Here is a 26,009-nt window from a genome sequence, read left to right as displayed (position 1 = left end):
ACCTTGAAGCAAGTAAAATGCCATAGGGAACATAAAGTGTGAACACTGAATACTTCCAAAGAGATGGGCAAATATCTGCCTTAACTTGACTGAAATGTTTAACAGCCATGGAAATGATGTTTATGGAACCAATTTAATATTTAGCTGTATAAATGTAATCGTTCGTGATTTCCGCTTGTTTTTGTCGAAGGTCAAGAGTAATGCACTTTTTTGAACAGAAGTAAATATATATCGCCGTTGAATGCCGTCTACCGATGATCTCTTGGGGAAACAGCCTGGGCGACCGTATTTGTTAGTAGAATATAATAGGAATGTCCTTCCTCGGTGGTTTCGACGGAGAGCATAAAGACAAGTGACGCAAGAACACTGAGACTAAGGTCACGGTCAAGGCATAGGGTCAGCGTTTCATGGACTTTCTTTGCATCAACAAAACAGCATTTTGATCTTGATATATTCTTACCCTTTAGGCCCTAAATGCTGTGGATTTTTTGCGCAAGAAGGTTTAAAGATATGTGAAGCCATGTTGCTTCGGTAGCTAAGTCGACCCAATGTCTTTCGCGTACTTTAATTTGGTCAGAGGGAATGTTTCATGGCCACGTCGAAGTTCAGAGGTTAAACATATAAGATCAGTTGCATGTAAAAACATTCAAGCGGGCTCTGAGTCCCGACGAAATTAACTTTTAAGTTAGAATGATTCAATTACTGTTATTAAGATACCAAGCATAATTGGTCGATATTATGTTACGTAATAAGAAAAAGGATTGTAAGATTTCTCATGTTTCGTCTCATGTCGGGGATTCTCTGCTTCCGACTTTGCGTGGTGATATTGGAGCTCAATCACCCATCTAGCATTGACATCAATAAGACATCAGTCTATTACAACTACAGATAAACCTTATTGCACAGAACCGCTATCGCCGAAAGTTTAGTGTCTCCTTTCACATATCTTGATGTCACTCCCGGCCGGTGTTGTCTGACCCAGCGGTGTGTGTATATATGAGAGAGAGAGAGAGAGAGAGAGAGAGAGAGAGAGAGAGAGAGAGAGAGAGAGAGAGAGAGAGAGAGAGAGAGAGAGAGAGAGAGAGAGATGGCAATTAAAGTTAAAAAAGTCATCCATACTTGAAGATCAAGACTGCTCTTGCAATGATCGTGCGAACGAGTTCTTACATTACATATCGCAATTATTTTAATTTATTCCTTAACTGAAGCGTCACAAAACCATCACGTGTGGATATCATATGTTCGTATGACGTTATATTTGCAAACAACCTCGTGCGTTAATTTCCAAAAGAACTGACAAATTAATACTACCTTACAGTTTAAATAACAGATCTGAGATTCATTCAGTGTTTTTCATTGTATTCATTAACTTGTTTGTAGGTATTCTTAATTAATTTGATCATCCGCCATTTATCGGCCTTGCCTTCAAATTAATAAATTGGATAAATTTAATTAGATCAATAGTTAAAATGCGTTTTAGGTGATTAACGACCGTCTTTCCATCCATGGAGGGACTGTGGATTAACCTTTACACTGTACATAATATTACATTTAGGCGGGAAACCGTATTCCCTAAAACTATACTGCCCGCCAAATCTTAACATATTAATTTTACCCTCGCCAAATCTTAACATATTTAGGGTAAATCATATGTATAAGTAGAATTTCCTGATGCACTTTATTTATTTAACAATCGGGTTTTGCTTTGCTTGAGGCTATGAAATGCGATCTCATCTTCTTTTCTTTTCTCGTCTCTTCCCATGACTGCATTTGATCACAAGACCGCATCAGATATGGACTGAAGATGCTTCCGTGTCGCGAGTTTTCACCTTAATTAAAATTATTATGATAAAAATCACAAGCTGCCGAGGAAACCTTGAATTGAAAGCTTCTTTAAGCTTATAAATTAGTTATGGCTGGAATGAAAATGATTCATTCCTGTTACTGCTATCATATCATTGTATCAGCACATTGGGTAGCAAATTTAATTGCCTCAGCTTTGATCAAGACCTGCAAGTATCATATGAAAATTGTTAATTAGTTGACGTGACGATGAAATATCACTCACTTCTACAATGTTCGCAATCTCAACAATATAATATATTATTACTATATTATAGTAAGTTTCATCAAGTTCCGTCGAGTCATTCAGGTTTAATGTGCCCAAGCGGAAAAGTTAGTTAAATATGAATATTAGTATTTAGCTGATGTAAAAACTGATACTACAGGATTTCCATTGATGTTATAGTTTAGTATCTTCCGTGTACATAGCAAGTTTCGTCAACTTTGGTTAAGTTAATCCTGAGATATATTCTTAATTGAGAAATTACGTCAAATATTCAATCTGTATAGATGAAAATGATAATGAAACAACTTTCATTGTTATATCAAAGTATCTTCAATTTACGTCATAAGTTTTAGTCGGATCAATCTAGAAATATATTTCTAATTAGGAAAGTTCATTAAATTTGCAATTAAGCAGTGCTGTCATCATGAAAGCTCTTCTTGACCTTGAAATCTGCCATATATTTTTCCTTTATTAAGATCTGTAAGAAGATTCATAAGACAGGCAAATAAGTATAATTATGCAAGCTACAGTCACCAAAAACTAATCAGCTCTTGCCATTTAAGAACAAAATCTATCTACCAAATTTGATACTGTGCCAACGGTCAGACAGACAGACAGACAGACAGACAGACATACAGACATTGGTACGACAATAGCTCACAAATTAGCTGACGTGAAAATGAGATACATTTTCACTTTTAATATACACATGAGCTAAAAACGAAACAATATGATTCCCATTTTCCAAAATAGTCTGGCTCTATCCTTTCACAGTATTTTTCTTCTCAGTCTTACTACCATTTCTATTTTGAAGGTTTTGCCTGCTTTTTGGTTTTATTTGCTTTGTTTTACTGGACAATGACCTTAAATAAAGATAACAATAATAGTGTGCCCGATTATTCAATTCCAGTTGGTGTTAGACCGCCTATGGACAGGATAGAATTTAATTTTGCCGTCCGATGCTAACAGTATTGCAGTTGGTAGTCTGATTGTTTTAGTAGCAGTAACGCAAGCACTGTCACGTGGTTACTTGAAAGAGATTACACTCAACCCCGCGGATTACCAAACTGCTGAAAAGAACAGAAAATCGTCAAGATTACAGTAAAAGTTGATTTCTTTTGAGGCAAAAACACCCGCAGAAAAGTATGAGACTGGTTTTTGAATGACGAAATATTGTGGCTTACAAGGGTTTACAGAATTTGTTTAAAAACCGCTACTCCAAAGACCAGCATTAAAACAGAAAGACAAATCAGCCTTGAGATTCCGAGACAAAAACGAGCTATATTTTCACAAAAACAGATTAACACTCACGAAAACAGTGTACTGTCGGTCAGACAAGTGAACGCGTTTTGGGTAGGGACCACTTCAAAGGCTCTCACCTCCCGACGATTGTCAATTTCCAAATCTAGCTCTACATGTCTAGCCAATTTACAACAAATTGCAGAAACTTTGGTTCTCAGGCTTAGCGGCAACGAAGGCAAGTACTCTTCAAGATGGCGTCTCCGGGGGACATTTCCTCGTAAATGAAGTCATCTTAAGGCACTCACCGTGAAATTCAGCCGAACCGCATTTTCTCGTCAATTTTCTGCACACGTGTAGCGTGGGTGAATGTACCGAGTCCTACAGGGTAATGGCGTTTCCATGACAACCTCTTCCATTCACCTAAATGAGAGATGTCGCGGGAATAGAGTTATATAGTTATGGTGAATACCCATGCGTGAAGCCTGGCATTTGAGGAAAAATATGACAAATGCGCATGTAAGTAATTCCACAGAAATTAAATGCGAGTAAAACCCAACGATAAATTAAATTCAGATCCATGTGGTTACGTGTGTAACATGCCGAATGTCCATTTACTCCCTTCCAGAACGTCCTCCGTCTTCATCGGCCAATGTTTCTTTCTCCTTCTTCCTTCCCCCGCATTCAACATTTATTCTCCAGTTTTCCCTGGGAGTATAACACCCCAACCCACTGGGTGCGATTGTATAATTTTAATACTTGTACACTGATATCATCATCCCCCTCCCTTTGTCTGACAGTTTCTATCTGTCTCTTTGTCACAATTCTGATTACGGTTTGTTCCTCTAACAATGGCCATATCTCCGTCTAACCCTGTGCCTGACTGTCCGTCTGTCTAATTTTGACTGTCCTAATGTCTGCCTGGCTCACTCAGCTTCTCTAGGTCTATCTTTATCTGTCTGTCTGTCTGTCTGTCATTTTCTGTGTGTCTGTCTCTCACTTCTATTGGTATATCCCCCTCTGTAGCTTTTATTGTCTGTCTGTCTCTCTTCTGTTTGTCCCCTTGTCCTTTTTTTCAGGGTATCTATTACATTAGTATTTCTCACGCCTCTCTGTCCCTCTCTAGGTCTATCTTCATCTATCCGCCTGTCATCTTCTTTCTGTTTGTCATTGTCTAGTCTGCCGGTCTGCCTCTCCCTCTATTTCTATCTATCATTCTATCTGTCTTTGTCCACGGCCTCCTGTACGTCTCTCTCAGTTTCGACCTCACTGTTGGTCTGTGTGCCTGTACTGTCGGTGTCTCTGTCTCAGTCTTTCTTCGTCTATATGTCCTGTCTTATCTGTCTTTTTCCTACGTCTTTTAGTCCGTCTACCTGTCTGTTTGTTTGTGTTTTCTGTCTGTCCCTCTCTCTATATGCTTCCCTGTCTGTCTGTCTGCATCTGTCCGCCTCTTCTCTCGCTATCTCTCTGTCTGTCTCCCCGGGAGTAGGGATTATGAATTACTGATTGGAGGAGGCTGCAAAGAAGAAAGTCTAAAACATGAAGTTAAAGTCTGTCGCCCACACTCAGTATGTAGAACAACATCTTATGTGAAGTTCCCTGGCGATGTCTGTAGGCTGAGAGCACTCTCGAGAATACATGGCTAAATGGATTGAAAAGCAATAGCTGCAGTGTACACCGACTCAAATTGAAGGGATAGCTTAGAACGGTGAATGTCCCGACATGACCCAGCTCTGCAAGAGGTGCCATGGCCGAAGGCGATAACAAGGAGCCGATCATTAAATCCAGGTGAGAACAGTGTTCGACGATATACTCTCACAGCTTAAAACTTGAAGGATGAACTGTGACTGATACAACCTAAGGCATGACGATCAGTGAATTAAGGGAAGAACTAGAGTGAAAGTTCTAAACGTCACCAATTATCAGGATCTAAGGGCTGCGACTATCACGTACGAAAAGAACTTACACGGCTTAGAAAGCTCCAACGGGATAAAAAGGGTGTGTGACTGATAACCCACTGTGCACGACATAGACTCAACACAAACAGAGGTTTGTAATTCCTTTATAAAAACCCTCAAGGCACAACTCGAAGAGGATCTAAGGTTGATAGAATCTACAAAAGACACAACAGAAAAGAGAGTGTTAAGCTTACCCAAAAGATAGACACATGAATTGAAAACAAAGAAACTCTATTTGCAATTAAACCTCATGAGGAAAAATTTAAGATATTAATAAAAATGTTGGGCCCGATGACTGGTTAGCAAAAAATTTAAATGTCATACTTCAAACAGACACAGTACCGAAGAAAGCATCGAACAACGATATACTTTCCCCAGAGGGTGTATTGAACTGATAAGCTTAAGAGAAGACAGGACCAAAAATACGCATGCGCGACAGGAGACAAAAAACAATCACAACCACCAAGGTGAACGGTAGATACTTCCTTTAAAAGACAACCGTTACTCAGAAGGAAAAGTGGCCTGATGACAATCAAATGAAGAAAATTTCATACAACAGCTCCTTGTTTTAATTGACCTTTGGATATGACCCACGACGTAATACTCAATTTCGGATCTTAAAGGAACAGAAAACAAACATTCGTAACCGTCCATTTCACTTATTGAAAAATCACCTTCACTGGTTGCTGGGCTTGTTGCATGAATGGTAAGTACTGCAGAGGTCAAGTACATTTTAAAGCTGAGATGTGCCATCAAGACAGATTTGATATAAAATTTGACTTCATGGAAGTTCAAGTTTCATTTTTCTTGTTCCGCTTTCAAACAAATCTGCGGCCATTTTTTGAACAGAAGTAAGATACTTTTTAAAAAATGTTCTCAATTTAATACTTCATATCACTGGTCAAGGATCTAAGCTTTCTCGCAAACTGTCAGTGACCCCTACTGTTAATATTTCAATGAGAAAATACAAGAAAAACTCTCAGATTTTCATTTTGAGGTTTTACACACTATCTTGAAATTTCTCGGCAACCAAAACATCTGCATATATCCATGGATTGTAAAATTGGCTCATCGTGAGATTTACCAGTAGGGAAGCCATTGACACTGTAGTTTGGGGGCGCACTTTTCCGCGTGACCTCAAGTGAAAATCAATAAATTAAATTGACTTCATGAATAGAGATGACTGGGTTCCTTTAAACCCCCTGTCTCTTTACCTTACGAACAGAAATAACATCCTACAATTAATAAAAAATCCATTCTCTTGACTGATTTAGTGGAGAGGAAGAAAGAATGGACCAAAATCAATTGCCCTTGACACAACAAACTCGAAAAGTTTTAAATTAAAGTTCCAATTCAAGCTATGCGCGTAGATGTTAGAGAACAAAGGTCAAATAAAGAAAGTTACTTTGCGGCTATTCAACCCCGAAATTCACGCGCCCACTGAAGAAAAAATGTCATCAACACATACGAGCAACTAACGAAAAGGTTTAAAATTTATAGCTGTGGCTAGATCAGTCGTCTGCATGAGCGCATCGCTGAGACCTGATCTACGCCCACACTCGATGGAAAAGTCACCTTTCACGCGTACCATGTAATCTTACCATGCTATGCCAGTATGGAGATTGTTTCCCTTGCTATATGCCATTACACAAACAGACGTAAGTTATGGTCGAAGCCAATGACCGCAATATGTATTCATCAAACTATTTTCTGCTTCCAAAAGATTGCCGCTGACATTTTAATGAGCCACACGACTTTTTAGTATTTTCGAGAAATTTCGCCGCGACTTCCCGACCGCATGGGAAGCGTTTTGATTACTTCTGGGTCGGAGAGTGGTGCCTCGTTGTTGCCTTTTCAGTATAAATCCAATTTACGAGCGCCAGCGTAACTCTAAGGATGCGAGTAGACGCCAGTGGTGACGCGTCATCTCCGCGCGGATTTAGTGAACTTGTTAGAATGCCTTTGCGCCAAAACTGTTTTTGTTGAAGGCATACCCATATCAACGCCTGTTTTTTCCCTACTTCACAAACACCTGTGTGGCATTGGAAAGCGTACAGTGTAACTCAGTCAAGCAAAACGATGCCCGCGCATGCGCGTCGGACTCAGCTAAGACATCACAGTAGAAACTATTCACTTTACTGCACGTCCGCTGCAGAATTTACGTCTACACCTAGTGAGTGTTTTTTTTTAAAACGGAAGCAGGTAAGTCCTTTTAAACCTTGTGCAATGTGATAACATTCAACAATTGAAGGTTTTTGTCACTGAAAATCGCAGAAAATGACACTAAACTGCGCAATAACTTTTGGGAAACGAAAGCGATGACGTACGGCGACTCTCATCTTTATTCATGAACGCCGCTCCTTTATTCACTGGGAAGAACATAACGATATGTCACCGCATTATCAAAGAATTTCCATAATTTTGCAAATACCAGCATGTGAAGTTATATGTTTTGGCATTTCGGGTTTAAATTCGTATATGTGGGAATGTGATGCAACAGAGAACATCACGATGGATTGACGCCGCGCTGTAAGCTTACGCATCAACTCCAGTAGACTCTGTGCTGTAAATGATGGTGTTGCAATCATGTGATCATGATTTCTCCACATAAGCGAGGCTTAATCGGCGCCGCCTGAATACTGGCACCAGTTGGACTTATACATGTTAGTCGTTGCTGTTTGTTTTATATTGCGACTTTCTCCGACATCGGCACGACAACAGAGAATTTTGTCGGCATAGCACGCAACGGAAAGAATGAGCGCTAGTTGTGAAAGAAAGCTTGGTTTGACTTCCGGTAATTGATCGGTTTACGGTGATGTCGCAATCACCTGGTCTTTCGTTAAGTTCACTTCGCGCTGAAAGGCATTTTCGCGATGGGCTGTGTGTGACAGTTATATGACGCAATGATTCCAATTTTCGTATTTTGGGAAATCCGTCAGACGCAGTTACAGTGTTTACTTTTTCCCTTCGGCAGTTTTTTTATTGCGTGGGAGGAGCAATTATAGAGGGATTGAGCGCGGGTAATGAGTTGGTGAATAATGAATTTTATAAGTTATCTTCATGTCCTTTTAGTAGTCGGCTAAAAGGTACATTGTCATCATCCCAGCTGTAAAGACGATACTTTATCACCCACGATATAACTAGAAATACAGCGGCTGGAGTAATGGTAATAGTAATAGCAGGTCAGGAATGCGGCTTATCGAAAGATGATATGCGGGAGATAAGCCAAGCACATGGATCAACGACACACGGTTGAATAGCATATTCCTCCTTTGCAGGAATCTTGATATCGGAGAGAATGAAAAAGGGACTGATAAAAATCACCTGTTAGGGCTATTCGTCAAATTGACGAGATGAATGCTTTTTAATTAGAAAAAGACCTGAAATTCTCGTTTGAAAATGTCAGTGCAAACACATAGTACGTGTCTTAAATGTGAAGTTTTGAATATTTGACCATACTTTGCTGCAGGAAACTTTCAAACTTTCTCTGATAATCAAGAATAGAAATCAGGGGTCGCCGCACAAATTATAGGATCACAGCAAATGTCTTAAAATGTATCGATATTTGAAATTCAAATGGCCGTTAGTCACTGTCTTAACTTTAAGATGAAAGATTAAATGTTCGCATTTCACATACAAATCCCTCCCCTCCCCCCAAACAGATGCAAAATTTTGTATTCTCCACAGTCGTCAACATATATACACACAAGCATTAGACTATGAAAGTATCGTGAAATTTTAGTGTCTGAAAAAGTATTTCCGTGGCGCACTTTGTTGTCTTTCATCCAAAGCAACGAAGTTATCAGATTATCATAAGTTCATAAGCTATTGTACAACCCTAGCCTATCTTTCAGTCTTCCTGTTTTGACCTAAGGGTATCACTACAAAGACCATACAGGTTTGACGTGACAAGATTTTGCGTGCCAACTTTTTTTGCCGCAGGGTTTTTACATCAAAGCGCTCACTGTGAAAAAAAGAGTAAAACGGGGTTTGATGCAAAATCACACAGCTTAATGTTAGAAGGCGTATGATATCCGAAACCGGAGTGTCTCTAACCTACATAATATATAAGAAATGTAAATGATTGATTCAAACCTTTTTCAGTTTCCTATTTTCAGGACAACACTTTATGTGGTTTGAATAACTGCGCCCGGAAAGTTCTGTTCCATTGGGAAATCCCGCCCTTATTTATTCATTCGTTATCTCTTATGTTTATCAGCGCTTAGCCGTTCTTACATTGATCGAGTTTATTGTCAAGTTAGGGATATCGCCAGTAAATGGATATAACATCTCCAGTTGCAAGAAAGATTCGAAAATTTGTCTACTATTCTATCTACAGGTTTATTGAATGTCATGGTTAGAATAAAATTGAGAGAGAGACAGAGAGAGAGACAGGCAGACAGACAGAGAGACAGACAGATAGACAGACGCAGACAGCGACAGAGAGGCCGAGTTTGGGACAGGCAACTGAGGACAGAAACAGAGATAAAGGTGGACGGTTTATTGTCTGACAGTAGAACCTAGGTGAAAAGTGCGAAAAGGCAAAAGGGCATGGTTTGGGCGTATATACAGGCGAGATATAAGAATATTGACACTTCCGAAAGGCGAACGACAGTAGTTTTCGTGATGGAATAGAAAACTGACGTCTAACCTTTCCTATGTGTTTGTTGGTTTTTATCCTTTAATCAGTCCGTTCGTCAACATATATACAGGATTATTGAAACGCTTAAAAAGTGACGCACAGACGGAAAAAGAGGTTTGGAGAGAGTAAACTGTAAGATTGTATGTTTGCAGACGATATATGTATGTCACATAAATATATTATATTTCATTAATTTAAATAAATAAAACGTTGGACGCTGGTGTACCAGTTACCTTTGAAATATGTTGGTTAATTGCGTCATTGGTGACTTATAGAAAGGGTGCAGGTCGACTCTTGATTGTCCCACGCAATAATTTGCATACTGCGGCGCTGACGGGAACATTGCATTTTACAAAAGTTTATATTCGGTAAAATGTCTAGAAAGGTGTTTCTTTTACGTTCGTAATATATGCAAATGAGTTGTTACACTGTTTGATCCCGCAAACTGCTTTAAATAGCTTCACTCTGTGTGAAAAGAGACTGAGGGAGTGAAAGCCAGAGGACACTACACATAGCCGTATACCTCGCCTCTTGTATCGGACACGAACTCTCTTGCTGTTCATATGTCAGGCGTTTCTCTCGACAGTGAAAAGGGTAAGTTATGCTGTTGCTGCGCATCACATTGACTGAGAGTAGAAGCCACTCTGCGATAGTGTGCGAGGAAACAAAGAAATCATTTTTAAACATATGAAAAACTGAATTTCACAAAGAAGTGTAATATTTCATAAATGTAGCCATCTCCTTTCAAGTGCTAGCAGTTGATTGAAGTTGTAGGTAAGAACACGAAGCTGTGTTTTTTTCATTTAATCGCATGCTAAGATACAGATAAAATATTAATTACACTGTTTCTTGCGTACTTTAGACCACAAGTACATGTTTCATCGATAAACGCCCACTATAATACGACAAAGTACCTTGAATTTTAAAACTTTTTATGGTTTTCTGCGACTTATACCATTTGCTTTGAAAAAGCCAATTCCGAAAGTAATTAATACTGGGTTCAGACTTGGGCCAAGGGCCCCCTCTGGGTCCGGCTCAATCCAGTGCTGAGGTAAGAAAAAAATAGTCAGCGTTCACTACTGTATTTGAACTCACGCCTCTAAGTCACTTACCGACCTCGGACAGGACCACTCTCAACTGGGCCCCGACCACACATTAGGGCCTGGTCTAAAATTTTGGTCGGCTCTGAATCTACCCCTCAGACCCGACCTGAATTAGTAGGAAGGCCCAGGGCCGACTAAGGGCCGACTCAACACTTCCACATTCTTTTTTGCTTTTTATTAAACAGGATCGCCTCGAAGGTTACTTAAACTCTCAGGCCGTGATCGAGTATTAATAATTTGTCAAATAATTCAAATCACGTAAAAAATTAAAAATAAAAGAGTGCGGGCGTACCGGAAATAACAAAATTGAAACGACAACTCTGTCAAAGTTCAAATGCATTTTTTAAAAAGCCGGATAGTATGACTTGTCTCCAATTCTATCTCGGCATGCGGTCTAGGAGATCTTATGCACGTTTCTTCTCCACAGAAGATTACGATTTGGTTTGATAATATGTGTAATTTGCGTCTCCGAAGAAGACAATAATGATTTAGGATTTCTGCTGTGATCGAGTATCAGTATTAAGCCAAATCGCTGTAATTTTGGTAATTTGCCCGTCATCTTCGTGAGTCGTGTAACATCTGTAGTGGATCTACTCTGTAGGGGGAACTGAGATAATGCACGATTTTAGGCTCATTTTAACGAGGGGAAACGGGAGACACTCTAAGTACTGTTTTTCTGTGCAACGTACATTCAGTTACACGTAAATGTGAATGCTTATACTAATCCATTTACAGTGTGTAGACGCGTCTTCAACCCTTTGTCACGACTCAACCCTTTGTCACGACTCACATATAGAATACTGTAAGTGGAAATGGAAACATATGAATTGATGTCTAAAAATGCTATACTGGCCAATAGGCACAGACACACAATAAACAAAGCCTGCAGTACTGGTGTTAAGAATTATTATTTTAGATACCATTTAGCTCATGAAATCTGATGCAGGGTCACAATCATGTAATTTACATGTAATAATACACAGAATGCATATAATATTAGACATGTAATATATGTCGATATATTTGAATGATAAACTGACATCATAATAATATCCTTATATATATAAAGAAAGGTTTGAGAGTTGACATGTACAAATGCCACGCTGGATACCTTTGTATCTTCGTTGGTATATCTTATTATTACCCTGTCTTCTTGACTGTGTCCTTTACACGTGATCATTAGGACAACCATTTTATAGCCCACAAGGTTGCGTGATCCGAGAGTTGATACAACAGTAGATCGCTCGTCAACTGACGTCACAAGCACCGTTCGAGCTATCAAAACTGGCGTTCAAGGACATCCGATCAAAGAAGATCGTGCATATAGTAAGTGAACGGTATTAATTTAATTGTAATGATGTTAAGATATGGTAGCGGGTCTATACTCTTACTGTAAACATCTTATTGATTGCAAGGCGATATCATGTTAATATTATCACTTCTGCGGGTATACGCTGCTTCGCCTCGCAAAGGGTGCGAGGCAAATCAGAGACGGGGCTTACTTACTTGAAGTTAATGAATTAGTGACAGGGAACCGTTTTTCTTATTCTATCCAGATATTCAATAGTGTCAAATAAGTATACTTCAAAATTTTAGGGTCTGGGTCTGTTACAAAACAAACATGGAAGAACAGACAAATTAATGCTGCTGTATTACAGTAAAAGTCAAGTCAATCTCCGTACTCGTTTTCCATCTCAAATTTTTAGAAGTGGCATCCTGATCATATCTGCTCTCTGCAGCGGGAATACACATTCCTTTTGCCTTTTCCCGCTTTCCGATCCTTATTCAAATCCAGTGACAGTGAGAGGAGTGGGTAAATTTTACATGATCATCAAGAAGAGAATACATCAAATTTGTTACTTGTAGTGTAGCGAGCATGTTTACATCGTTCAAACACACAACCCATGGCCTTTATACCTTGTGCCCTTGCATGCTGACATTCTGGTAGCTATCACCATACGGTCCATGTAATGAAGCAATTACGCGAGGAACACCTTACCTTTGAATAGAAAACCTTCCATTTATGGTCCCAGCACATGTTTTTAAATTCATCGTCCATTGTGACGAAGTCTGTGTTGGCGTAACTGTCGTCATTCAAACATCTAATTGCTCTCGCTGGTCTGACAGTCATGGTATCCATGGCCCGAAATATGTACAGCAAGCAGACGTAGCCTGCTGTGTGATAACTGTTAAGGTATTGCGTAATGCTTTAATTAGGTTTTGTCATCTGTGCCTTTTGAACGTATTTCCCAATCGTTTTTCTATTTCTAAAATATGAATTTCTAGATCTACTCTCGAAATCATGCCGTGACATCTCGTCTTCAATTTGTCAAAACTACTAGGTTCCGAGTGTATTTCAGAATACCTTAGGGAGAAAATTTCATTTCTCACAGGGAAACATTTATGGCGGTATGGAGAATAAAAAAAAACTAAAAAATTGGCAGGCAGAACTGCAAAGCGCAGGTATCTAAAACTGGACGATCATTCTACAACGTTACGCGTATGCCAGATACCTGCCAGCCTTAATCAATGTCGGTTCACGCAGTGTGAAACACCGTGAGAAATCGTCAATCCCGCAGCATTCCTTGGAGGGCACAACTCAAGCAGTCCAACCTCAGGAATGCAAATGTCCTACACGAATCCAGTGAGACGGTAAATTGAAACAACACCGAGCAGACTATTTGGATTTGTACGTTTAATCAAATCACTGGAGGGGCGGACACTGTCATGTACTTTCTGATCCTGGGTTTGTTTGCTGAGCCTGTTACAAGAATTAATTTGTCCGCTTCAACATCCTTCCAGCCACCGCACGGAAGTCTCAGCGATCTGCGATGCTCATATTTCAAACAATACCATAGCACAATTGTTTTTAACAGCAATAATTGCACATGTGCCTTATCCAAACAGGGTAGACTAAATGTGATAATGGTTTTACTATTCACAATTAAATTGGATCGAGCGGACCGGTAAACTATTGACTATACTAAAATGCCTACAGGGGCCGTGGCTGGTGATTAGCTTAAAACTTTGGAAGTCACGATCCAACTGCCATGGAAGTAATTTCGGGTAGCAGATTTTATTGAATCGTTAGAGAAATCTTGGTGCCAAGCATGTTCTTGAGATTCTCGGATGAAGATATCAAATGACCGGAGTACATATAGGTCAACGTTCGTGAATCCTTTGAAGATCCGATTATAAGTTGTAATCATATTATGAAGTTCTTACTTACTCTGTTCGAGCGCGAATCAGTCTGTAACCAAAATTACTCGAGGATGATCTATCGGGTATCTATAAGAACAATTTTGCTCCAAGTAAATCTCATGATACCTCAGTTTTGCTTTAAAATGTATAGATATGAATACAAAAAACGAATGATAAAATACCTGGGCGATAAAACCGTCAATGATTGATGATCATTTTACATACTACGCAATTCTTTGTAGACTGAAATTTCAGAAATAAAAAAAAATCATGTTTATTTTAATTTTAAATGCCCTGAAATCTCGACCTGTACGTAATTATGAGATGACTGTCTGAGCAAACAAATATTAAGTTTAAAGAGAAGATAAAAATCTACTCAAGTGAAATCTAACTTCCTATCAGAAAATATTTGCTTCTGAAACTTTATCAAAATTTATTATTGAAGGGAGAGAGAGGGAGAGAGAAAGAGAGACAGACAGACAGACGGACAGACAGACAGACAGACAGACATATAGACAGAGAGAGACAGAGAGAGTATATACAAAGCTTAGTTTTACACATGAAATCTAAAAAGCAACTTCAATATTGTTATACTTATTTAGTTATTCAAATTATTCATTCAGATGTTCACAAAAAATAGTTATATATTGTAAGAGACAAATGACAAATAAAAATACAATGCCTAGCTACTTGTGGTCTGGCACAGCCAATATACAATACAGATAGTTACTGACGCATGGAGGCACATTACACATCACAACTACGTCGGTTTGCATTCAGCCGTGAACATCTTAAAGATATTCCCGCAAAATCTGAACACGTGTTTTGGGGATGGATGGGGAAAATTGTCTCTTATTTGACAATAATTCATCTCTCTAAATTGTTGTGCAGCACCTCCCTGACAAAAAAAAAAATTCAAATATGTATATAGAAGCGGAGAACATCGTAAAAAGCGGACGATTTGATCTTCTCTTGTGCAGCATTGAATTTATATGACCCATCCAAGGACCACCGTATAGGGTTATCCCTTTGTCACACACACTGTGAAGGCACCGCAAACAGAATTCGAAGTCAAAGAAGTTCAAGACAGTTTGCGCGTCGAAATTGAAAGACTTAAACTTTTGCCAAAACTTTCATCGGGGAAACTTTAAACTATTCCCTTTCGAAGGCAAGAAAAAGTCAGGGGTCACCGTGCAAAAATTGGCACAAGAGAAACAACTTGTCCACTTACCGACGCTTGAAATTCAAAATGGCCACCATCTTTGTGTTAACCCTGGGGGATAAAGCTTTCGATTTCAGCAAAAAAAAATACTGGTGAAAACTTTCTTTACTCAGCTTCAAATGAGCCCCAACAAGTGATAGACCAAGAAAGTATAATTGTAAGTCCTAATATCTGTCCAAGGGGCGCATTCGACCTCAAAATCAAGTTTCAATCCACCAAACGAACGTTTGAAACAGCCTATGGTACTTTACTAATATAATGGGACTACAGGCGGTGTAAATTTGTATCTGCAATAATTAGTTTGTTACACTGAATATACAGAGACTCCCACGTCAGTTCAGTTGTGCGTCTCCGTGATCAAATGTCACGCGAAGAATTCGCAGTCTACGCTCTCCTATGCTCCCTGAGTCAAATTTTCAGTTCCAGATTCCCGCAGATTTGATCAAATATGGACGTCAAATCTAGATTATAATGGGGCAGATGGCAAAAGCCAGGTACGTGGGACGGTGTCGCCTGCATGCCGTTGCGTCATACTCAATTCACAATAATAAATTCTAAATATATAATTGGTTTCCAATAGGTACATATGGTCAAATACTATCGAAATAGCATGACCCTATTATCTCAGTGCTTTCCCGCCGGGACTATATGACAGTAATGCAGACTGAAAATTGAATGTGTTCTTAAGTTGAAGGCAGTGTACTTGTCGATCTCGATACGGGAATGGAAATGAAATCCATTTTTAGGATCATAAATAATTTTAAAAGTCATTAAAATTACACGAGAGACAGGAAGAGTGCTCGCGGAAACGTATACTTATTCAGTAGACACAAGACGGCGTTGACATATGAGACACATTGGAAGCAGCCGTAGCACGATCCGAACAGACCACGGAGTCAGAAATTCGGTACGTCAACTTAATTTTCTTCCTCAAATAATCGACGAGAATTTCTATATTTTGCGCACGTTGCACGAACTGGCAAGCGTAACGGTTTTTAACCAAGGCATCAACTCAAAATAGTATCTCCAATCCCTGTTTCTGGCTATACACACTGTGGCTGGTGTAGCCTATCGGTTTTACTTGCCGGCGCTCGGGCATCGCGAGCCGCAACGAGCCATACTATATACACCATAAAAAGTGCGTGGCCAGCGAGCCTGGGGGCTGTGAGGGAGTCCAAACTTCTTCACGCTGGTCATTCGTAGCCCATACCACTTCCTTAATTGATGGGCTAACTCGATTGTGTTGTTTTTGGGAGTGGTAACACGAAGGAAATAGTGTCTATATACCGCAATCATGGCTAATATGTTACAGTATCGAGGCATTACTTGTTGTCGTTTCCTCTGGAGTTTGCGCGGCGAGGCTTTTCCCCTGAGTTGTGTTATTTCTTAGTTTTGACCGACCCTCGACTTGATTTTGAATCACAGACATTTTGACTCTTAAACATTTATAATAATTTCTGGCCAACCACTTGTTGAGGCTCATTTTGAAGCTCGTGAAAGTAAACAAAGTTTTATAGGCTTATTTTTGTGAAAATTATTTTTTTTCTCATAGAGTTAACACAGGGATGACGATCATTTTGAATATCAAATGTCGATAATTGTTAGTTATTTGTTTCTCAGATATACCAAGATTTGAACGGTGACCCCTGATTTTTGTTCTTGATTTTTATCGAGAGTAGTTGAAAGTTTGTTTGAGGAAAGTTTGAGCAAAAGTTCCAGTCTTTTTATGTGAACTAGCTTAAGCGTACAGCAAAACAATGCCACTTCGTTGATAACTTTTACCGTTATGTTATCTATACTCTCTGTAATTACCCGATAACGTTACGTTACGACGTGACATTTAACTTTACGACTTTCCTCAATAAGTACATAAAATACCGCAGCCTGGATCTTTATTGTTTGTTCTTGATTTGTGCAGTTTCCTCAAAGGTTAGGTAAATCAAGTCCTTGATACGAGCTAGTAAAATTTCAACTATTTTTTTTTTACCTAATCGTGCCATCTTGGTTTGCCCAGAGGAAGTGGCTGCATGATGTCAACCGCGTGCCCAGTGGGCTAAGCGCGCATCCCGCTAACTTTCCAATAACTTGGTTCCATTCATGCATAGATACTCACAAATTGGTTGCAGAATCGATTTCTTTACCTGGAAGAAACAAACGTGCCAGATCCTGGCATGTTTTGTTCCATTTTTATGTGATATGAGTGTATTTGCATTCTGTAAAGTATGTAGACCAGCTCAATGTAACATCCTGCACTGACAGGTGACGAAGCCATCCACGCTCTCCCACGGTCGGTGGGTTATATAGTGCACGATTCAAGGCTCACGAATATGCTCTATTCATAATGAGTTATTATCTCTATTCTTGCATACTGAAATAACACCACACTTTTCCAATATGACCACTAGCATGTCGCACGTCCAACACTAGATAAGATAGGTGTATTAAAGCAATAATTTCGGAAAAGTATCATTACTAACGGTTTTCCAAATCGTTTGCTTGCTGGATCTGGTGTACTAGTATCCAATAGTTACAATGCATAAATTGTGATATATCTGACATGAAGCGACGTAATCAACACTATTATCGTTACAGGGCAATGCATTTGGCCCTGTTAAAAATGAACTCAATCTCTTTGAACAGGGCTTTGTCGTATCGTACATCCAGTCATCAGCGGCGTTGAACTGAGCTTCTCTTTTTAAATGAATATGCGGCTTTTAAGTAATTTTCCATTTCGACATGCTGTACTAGACGGACGTAAACAGATAATTATGAAACAGTATGGCAACAAATACTGAAATTATACACACACACACACACACACACACACACACACACACATATATATATACATATATACATATACATATAATTTCAGTATATATATGTATATATAATATGCATATACAGTACATACATACATATATACATACATATATACATACATACATACATACATACACATACATACATACCTACCTACCTACCTACCTACCTACCTACCTACCTACCTACCTACCTACCTACCTACCTACCTACCTACCTACCTACCTACCTACCTACCTACGTACATACATACATACATACATACATACATACATACATACATACATACATACATACATACATACATACATACATACATACATACATACTACATACATACATACATACATACATACATACATACATACAACATACATACATACATACATACATACATACATACATACATACATACATACATACATACATACATACATACATACATACATACATACATACATACATACATACATACATACATACATACATACATACATACATACATACATACATACGTTTATCTTTTTTCCGACTTTCTTTCTTGGCCCATACTTACTGTCATGTCTTAGTGTGATGTCAAGGTTCAATGTAACAGCAGTGACTAGAGAGATCAAACCCATGGAATCATACAGATGGCGATATATTCGAGCTGCCCGCCTGTAGCAAACACCCACGAGTCATGCTTGGAACACAACGTCCATATTCGCAACTATACAACGGCATAAACGAAGCATATGGACCAAAAAGTTGTCAATTTGATGCAGGTTTTGGTAATGTGCTTTGTACGATATTGTAGTTCTACAAACAGAATAATGACAAACTGCGACACAGCATATTAAACTATTACATATGCACACACGCCGAGTAAATAATTTGGTAACACATGGATGCAGAACCTACCAGCTCCATTCGTAATTTATATAGTGACTAGTATCAACTTAAACTTTAACAACAGTAAGATATATAAATATATGACATAGTCTTTGTTGACATCTGTAATCTTGCCAGTTTTAGGGTACATTAATTCAGAGTACGATAGTTGTTCACCCATGACAAAGTACACCGCGATACTGTAAGTGAAAAACATCAACGGATGAAACCTGTCCTTGTCTCACATTAAAATCGAGACGCATGCGCAACACAGAGGCTCATTCACGGTGGTGACTGCTGTCCAGCTACGTAAACAAATGTTAGAATCTAGTTTTAGCAATCATCTGAATTGTCCACACGTTGGAAAATCCCTATTCAATGTTGCCGTTTTTTATGAGCGAAAAAAAACCTATCATAATACCAGGGCTTCTGATATATGCAATGCACGTTTTGAATCAATGTATGTTGTCTATCGAAAGTCATTATCACTTTGTTTGAGTACTGAAACAGTATTCATCAAATCAAATTGCATAAATGGTTATATGTATTGAGAAAATCCAGCATAAGATTTTGCATGATGCTATCCTGCATGGCACACACCTGTCTTAACTCTCCAATCTTGCCAAATTAAACAAAAGCGGTTCTTTAATGTAATTTCATAGTATCTTATCTAGCCTGCTCCCTGGCCTTACTATCGACCCTGCGAGTTCTGGAAATACGTTCGATTTCCATCGTGTTTACTTTAAAATACAGAACATCCACGCCTCTGGATATTTCCAATTTGATCGCTATTGTGTACTGTTTCGGCTACGAGCAAACAATGATTTGAATTACTGTCGTATAACTCCAGGTAATAAGGATTTTCGAAAGTAGAGAAAATGTCTTCTTTTAAGGGGGCATGCTTTGTGTTTTTCTTGCTTATTGTGACTTACACAGTAAAGCATGATGATTACATCCAAAGCATTAATTTTTAGATATGAAGTCGAAAAAGTGTATTTCTTGTGGGTTGAAGGTCTTGCACGAGGAGATTAACATTTTCCCTTTTCGTCTGGTTAAGATCTTCATATCCATAATGGTACTGAAATGATCAACGATTCACACCATCTTGTATTTAATGATTCCTCGTTCAAAGTTGTCGTTGATGATCAAGTACATTATCTCTGATACAGAACAAGTACAACTACCATGTTTACCTGCGGTAATTTTGAATCCAGATTTTACGTTTGGAAACGGCGTCTCAAGGATTTCAGACATAGGTGCACACATTAGCACTGTCTCGCTCGAATTTATTCGGTATAGTTCAATCACAGTCCCCCTTCTCTTGAATAAATACACAAATATGATTTTGTCTACAGACGACAGAACAGCTAGGAAAGTGTAGGCTTGAAATCGTATTTATTTCGCGCTCTTTTAACAGACCGGATGATATGTGTTTCTTTGCGGTGTCACTGTTGACATCGAACTGAACATTTTAAAAAATCGTATAAGATGACCTTGTTTGCGAGCAGGAATTCAAAAGTTTGCTAGTTGTCTATCTTGTTATCCCTCCGTGCTGTAGCATAAGTAAACCTAAAACGGCAAGAACGGCGGGTTTCGACGAAAATATGTCTTTCACGAATCATGTCCAAAGAAAATTTCAAGATGAAATGAGACTTTTTCACTCTCAAACTTTAAACACCTAGGAGATCTCGATTTTGTCGGCTGACAGGGAACAGAAACGTTCCCGGTACAGCCGTGTCTACAGAAGCGGTATATCTTTGTGTCGATATGTCAACAATAATACTGTTTGCTATACATCTACCGGCTCCCGGGTTGGCAATTAACTTTGATAAAATTGGGAAATATTTTACTTTGGCATGCGCAGTGGAATTAAAACGATCGATGCGAATCGCCATTTGTCAACAGTGTATCAGTTTACGTGATTGGCTCATCCGTTGTTCGTTAGAATTTTCCGGCAGATGACGTCATCTGTAGATTTCTCAAATGATTTCTTATAATTATGATTTAATAATCCGTACTTATCTGCTTATGGCTATTGTTGAGCACAAATGTCAACTGAAAATAAAGCGAATCCGCCCAAAAATAATGTCAGTAAATAGTTTTTTAATAGAAAACGGGGAAATAAGGTTCGCAGACGTTGGGCGAGCGATGACGTCGTTCACACGGCACGATGCGCTATTGAGCGAAAGGTCAACGGTCAAGTGAAGATCGGTTATGCAAATACGTAGACGGTACGATTGCACAGAACACTGAACAATCGATTCTCCCTGCTGATTGATCTTACAGATTGTCCAAAATCCTCGGAGTCGCGCTCTACAAGCAGGAGCATCTCTCCAGGCTAATAAACAGCTCCGCATGTAATCGCGCACGATCTGGCAACTATCTTTCCAATACATCGGAGGAACAGGTGGTTGTAACACGTCCGCGTTTCCGGTGTCCTGCGGGATCTTCATACATTAAGGTGAGCCAGTTATAAAGTTTGTCAATCCCGACGAGACGCAAAAGGAATACATCAGTGTTAGCGTTACAGCCCGCGTCATATCGACATAAAAACAAGCTTATCCGGGGTAACATGTACTTATGTGTCGTGCTTAAGTGTTGCTTTGATACTTTCATTTTACTTCAACTTGTTTGTAAAGGTCATATTCGGTGTCCTAAACCACTCTCTTATGGGCATGGAATTCTCGAACACTGATATGTTCTTTCTCAATTACCTCTTATAACCAGCGAACCTACGCAAGGGGGTGCTAATCTTCGTAATGACGCGATAAAATGTGATGGAATTGTAAATCCCTCTTAAGAAGCTCCGTTAATCCCCAAAACTTTATTGGAAATTGAATGATTTGTCATAAGAGGAGATGAGGTTGACATTTTTCAGATAAATTGTGGCCGAATGAGACCGCACAGATGTAGGAATAAGCGCAAATTAAACCGAAACATATATGTCAGGTAAGTATACAAGTTCACAGTGTAATCGTGCCGCGCGCGCTTTTGTATAAATCAGGAAAAATGAACGGTTGCGTGGTAGCCACTGATTAGCGAAATTGCGCAACAGCCTGGCAGAGAAGGCACCCGTTTAATTTGTTACTTAAAGTCCTGGCGTGTCTTCCTGCTAAAGCACTGCTTTTGAAAAGATTACAGAAAATCTGTCGTCGGCGGTGTAATCCAATCATCGTGAACCGGTGACATTTTGTGGAAATTTGTCGACGACGATATTTGTAAGCTGAGATTGTCCTGCCCAAGAGTTGACTTATAGAGTAGCTGGTAATACTCGCTTTGAGTGCCGTGCGACCCCGCTGCCATATGTTGTTTACTCAACAGACCCTAGGAAAACGGGGACCGTTATACCAGCTCCTTAAAGAGATCTGAAGTAATAAAAAACGAAATGTTGAACAGTCCACAGGTGATTCACAATTAGGTGACACTTTCAAGTTATGGACCAAAGTGCCACTTTTAAGTGCTGCGGACTTCTCGGCTAGTTCAACCATCACTAACCGTACAAACTATTTAGAAAATCGCACCGAGCGGATTAACTGCTATGTCAGTGCACCGGCCGTAAAAGAATTCAACATCATCTATGCTCGGTAACTGGCAAATATCGCCGATTGATTTATGTTCAAAAAATATAAAAACCGAGCAACACGTGACGTCGGAGGGCAAAGGCGCCCTCATTACAATAATCAGAGTAATGTAGTTGATCCGCTGTTGCGTTTGGCGGGAAGATGTCGTTATGGATATATGATTCATTGGCATCGTTAATAATGTGCCGGATAGGTCCAATAATCACTTATTCAATCTAACTTATCTGCACAGCTGAATATGAAATGCTAGGAGACCAGTGTGAGATGAAGTGCACGATAATACAGTTTAAAGCGCAGTTATTTAGGAATGAGCATGTGTGCCATCGGCTCGACATCAAGAAATATGATTTTTTTCCCCGTTTTATGGTAGGGGATTTAAAGAGGTTCGAGGGCGATTTGAGTTCTTCTTTCAGCTGTTCAAACTGGAATTATTCTTTTAATTTTTTCAGGCTGCTTAATCTGATATCCCACCTTAAACATAAATCTTCAACCGTATCCTTTGCCAGTCAGCTACAGCTATAAATTATTGACTTACTTTGTTACTACTGCCTTGTTCGGTAGCTATTGCTTCGGTTTGTAACTTTCCTGATATAAAGGAGCGCTGGCTTACTTATTGCCTACTGCATTGCTATGTCGCTCGGTAGCGCGCTAGTGTCATACCGCCATGCTGAGCAACAAGTACTTCACAGTTATCTAAATCAAGTACGTGGACTCCCAGATCCGCTCGTCTCCGGTAACCGCTGCGCCGCCGCTGAACTTTTGCTCTACTAGTAACGTCTGTCGTTACCGTAGCTTCTACTGCATCGATCGGTTTTTATATATCTCCCTGTTCCGGTACCCACCCAACCTCGATAGCTCGTTGGTAACAGCTGCATACGTCCTCAGTAATAGCTTCGTAACCGGATACTAAATATCTGATTAGTAATATTTCATGATGTAATTCAACACGAAAAAAATGACAGCTCATTACGTCGATAGTGGAGGGAGTGATGAATAAAAAATAGACGGAAATTGAATTTGTCTCAAAACTAACAATTTTCCGATATTTTTTGTTATTGTGTTATTTTATGGGTGACGTGACACACAACAAGTGCTTCATCTCTGACGTAAAAATCTAAAATAATCGGAAAACAGTTACACAGACTGTATTCAATTGAACCATGCAGTTATTAGCAATCTAACTACGCTAGAATAGAGAAACTACACAGAACATCCTCTTCAGTTTAATTTTCCATTAAGGTAGTATGCGTCTCGAAAGTGAAAGACTTAAAATTTTTGCTCAAACTTAGATGAATGAAACGTCCAACCATTCTCTTACCAAATCAACAATAAAAATCAGGGGTCACTTTTCAAAGTTTGGAACTAGCGAAACAAATTACCCAACATTTTGCGATATGTGGAATTCAAAATGGCCGCATTTCCTGTCTTAACTCTATGGGGAAAAAATAAATTTTTGGATTTTCGAAAAACTAAGACTCTGAAAGTTTTTCTTTTCCCAAGAGCTTTAAAATGAGCCCCCAAAAGTGGTACATCAAAAAGAAAAGAATTGTATAAATTTGAGAGTCCGAAGATTTGTCGCCGAGGCGCGTTCTACCTTAAGGTGGTACGCCCCTCGAAACTGAAAGATTTAAGCTTTTGCTCGAACTTTCTCCGGGGAATCTTTCAACCTTACTCTTAACATATCGACAATAAAAATCAGGGTTCAACGTGTAAATTTTGGCACGAGCGAAACAAATTTGCCAACATTTAACGATGTTTGAAATTATCCAAAATGGTCGCCATCCCTGTGTTTTTCTGTGGGGGGGGGGGAATCAAATTTTCGATTTTTACAAAAAAGAAAGACTGTAAAATGATTACTTACTCAAAAAGCTTCAAAATGAGCTCCACAAACGGAGGCAAGAACAGCATTGTCAAAATTTGGGAGTCCGAATATCTGTCCCCGAGGTCCCGAGTCTACGTTACATAATCTCATAAAGTTAATCCTAAACGTGTTTTCCGTTGTCAATGTTTATTTATGAGTTAAAGCAACCGGTAATAGCTACTGTTGTTGATATTGAAAAACGTTCACGTTTTAATCCCGTTTTGAACTAATTGTCGGCTTCCTTCCCCAAGAATTGCCTCAGCAATAAATATATCTGCCAACGTTGACTGGTCAAATTCCTGGCGGGCAGAAGGGCATGACAGTGTACAGGGATGTGAAAAGGATATTGCTGTCACAAGATTTGAAGTCAAGCGAAAGAAGCCAATCTGACTACCAGCTCAGAATAAACAAGCTTTTAAGATAATCGCAGCTCGGGTTGTAAATCGGTAATTCGTATTGGTTAACGAAAGTCTGCAATGCGAAAATCGATTACAATCACAAACAAGATGTCACGTGACCAGGAGGCAGTGACAAGCAGACAGTGAAAAGCAATTTCTTCATGGCTTAATTGTATTGATTAATATGCCGGCATAAGTTCACTCGTTTAAAAATGTCACATAATTTAGATATAATATTATATTATATAAATCAATAATAAATCTGGTTTCTTGTTTGTTTACACTAAATCTCAACAAAGTTTACATCGGTATATTAGGCATAATTCGCGAAAGGCATACATACATTACTGATATATATATATATCTATATATATATATATCTATATATATATATATATATATACATACATATATATATATATATGTGTGTGTGTGTGTGTATGTGTATATGTGTGTATATACAATGTATGTGTATATATGTATATAATGTATATATATATATATATATATATATATATATATATATATATATATATATATATATATATATATATATATAATTAATGAGAACACATTAAGTATGCTTGGTACCAATTATTCGAGTTTCAAGCATCCCACGATCGTTAGATGGGTAGATTTGATTGTGTGAAATATGCTTCAGGTGCTTTCATATGAGTATCAAGTTAATTTGGGTCAAATTATTTGTTGCGATTGGTCGGATGAAAATTGGACAAGTAAAAATTTGTTTTCACGTCGGTACATGGAGATTAACTTAGATCGCTTGTTTAGCGGGTGAGACTTATCTGCATTAATTGTGAATAGCTTCTCTGTCAGACAGATGTTATTTCTTAGACACCTCTCTCTCTGTCTCTCTCTGTCTCTCTCTGTCTCTCTCTGTCTCTCTCTCTCTCTCTCTCTCTCTCTCTCTCTCTCTCTCTCCTCTCTCTCTCTCTCTCTCTCTCTCTCTCTCTCTCTCTCTCTCTCTCTCTCTCTCTCTCTCTCTCTCTCTCTCTGGTCCCATTTCCACCACTGTAAATTTCATT

General features: G+C 38.9%; 1 protein-coding gene across 4 annotated transcripts in view; it reads left to right on the top strand.

Annotated features, from left to right (window-relative positions):
- The first annotated feature begins 7,040 nt into the window (after positions 1-7,040).
- LOC139122609 (synaptotagmin-15-like) overlaps positions 7,041-26,009 on the top strand; it is a 90,558-nt gene continuing 71,589 nt past the window's right edge. The window contains exons 1-2 of one of the 4 annotated variants that reach the window (XM_070688169.1): positions 7,041-7,467; positions 21,413-21,587. The gene's annotated coding sequence lies outside the window, so the exon portion shown is untranslated. Of the gene's footprint in view, positions 7,468-12,265; positions 12,337-21,356; positions 21,588-26,009 lie in introns of those variants that run through there. The other 3 variants (XM_070688167.1, XM_070688166.1, XM_070688168.1) reach the window with 3 other exon arrangements.

Source organism: Ptychodera flava, chromosome 22 (genome assembly GCF_041260155.1).
Source record: "Ptychodera flava strain L36383 chromosome 22, AS_Pfla_20210202, whole genome shotgun sequence".
Lineage (NCBI taxonomy): Eukaryota > Metazoa > Hemichordata > Enteropneusta > Ptychoderidae > Ptychodera > Ptychodera flava.
This window is presented reverse-complemented; position numbering and strand designations above follow the sequence as displayed.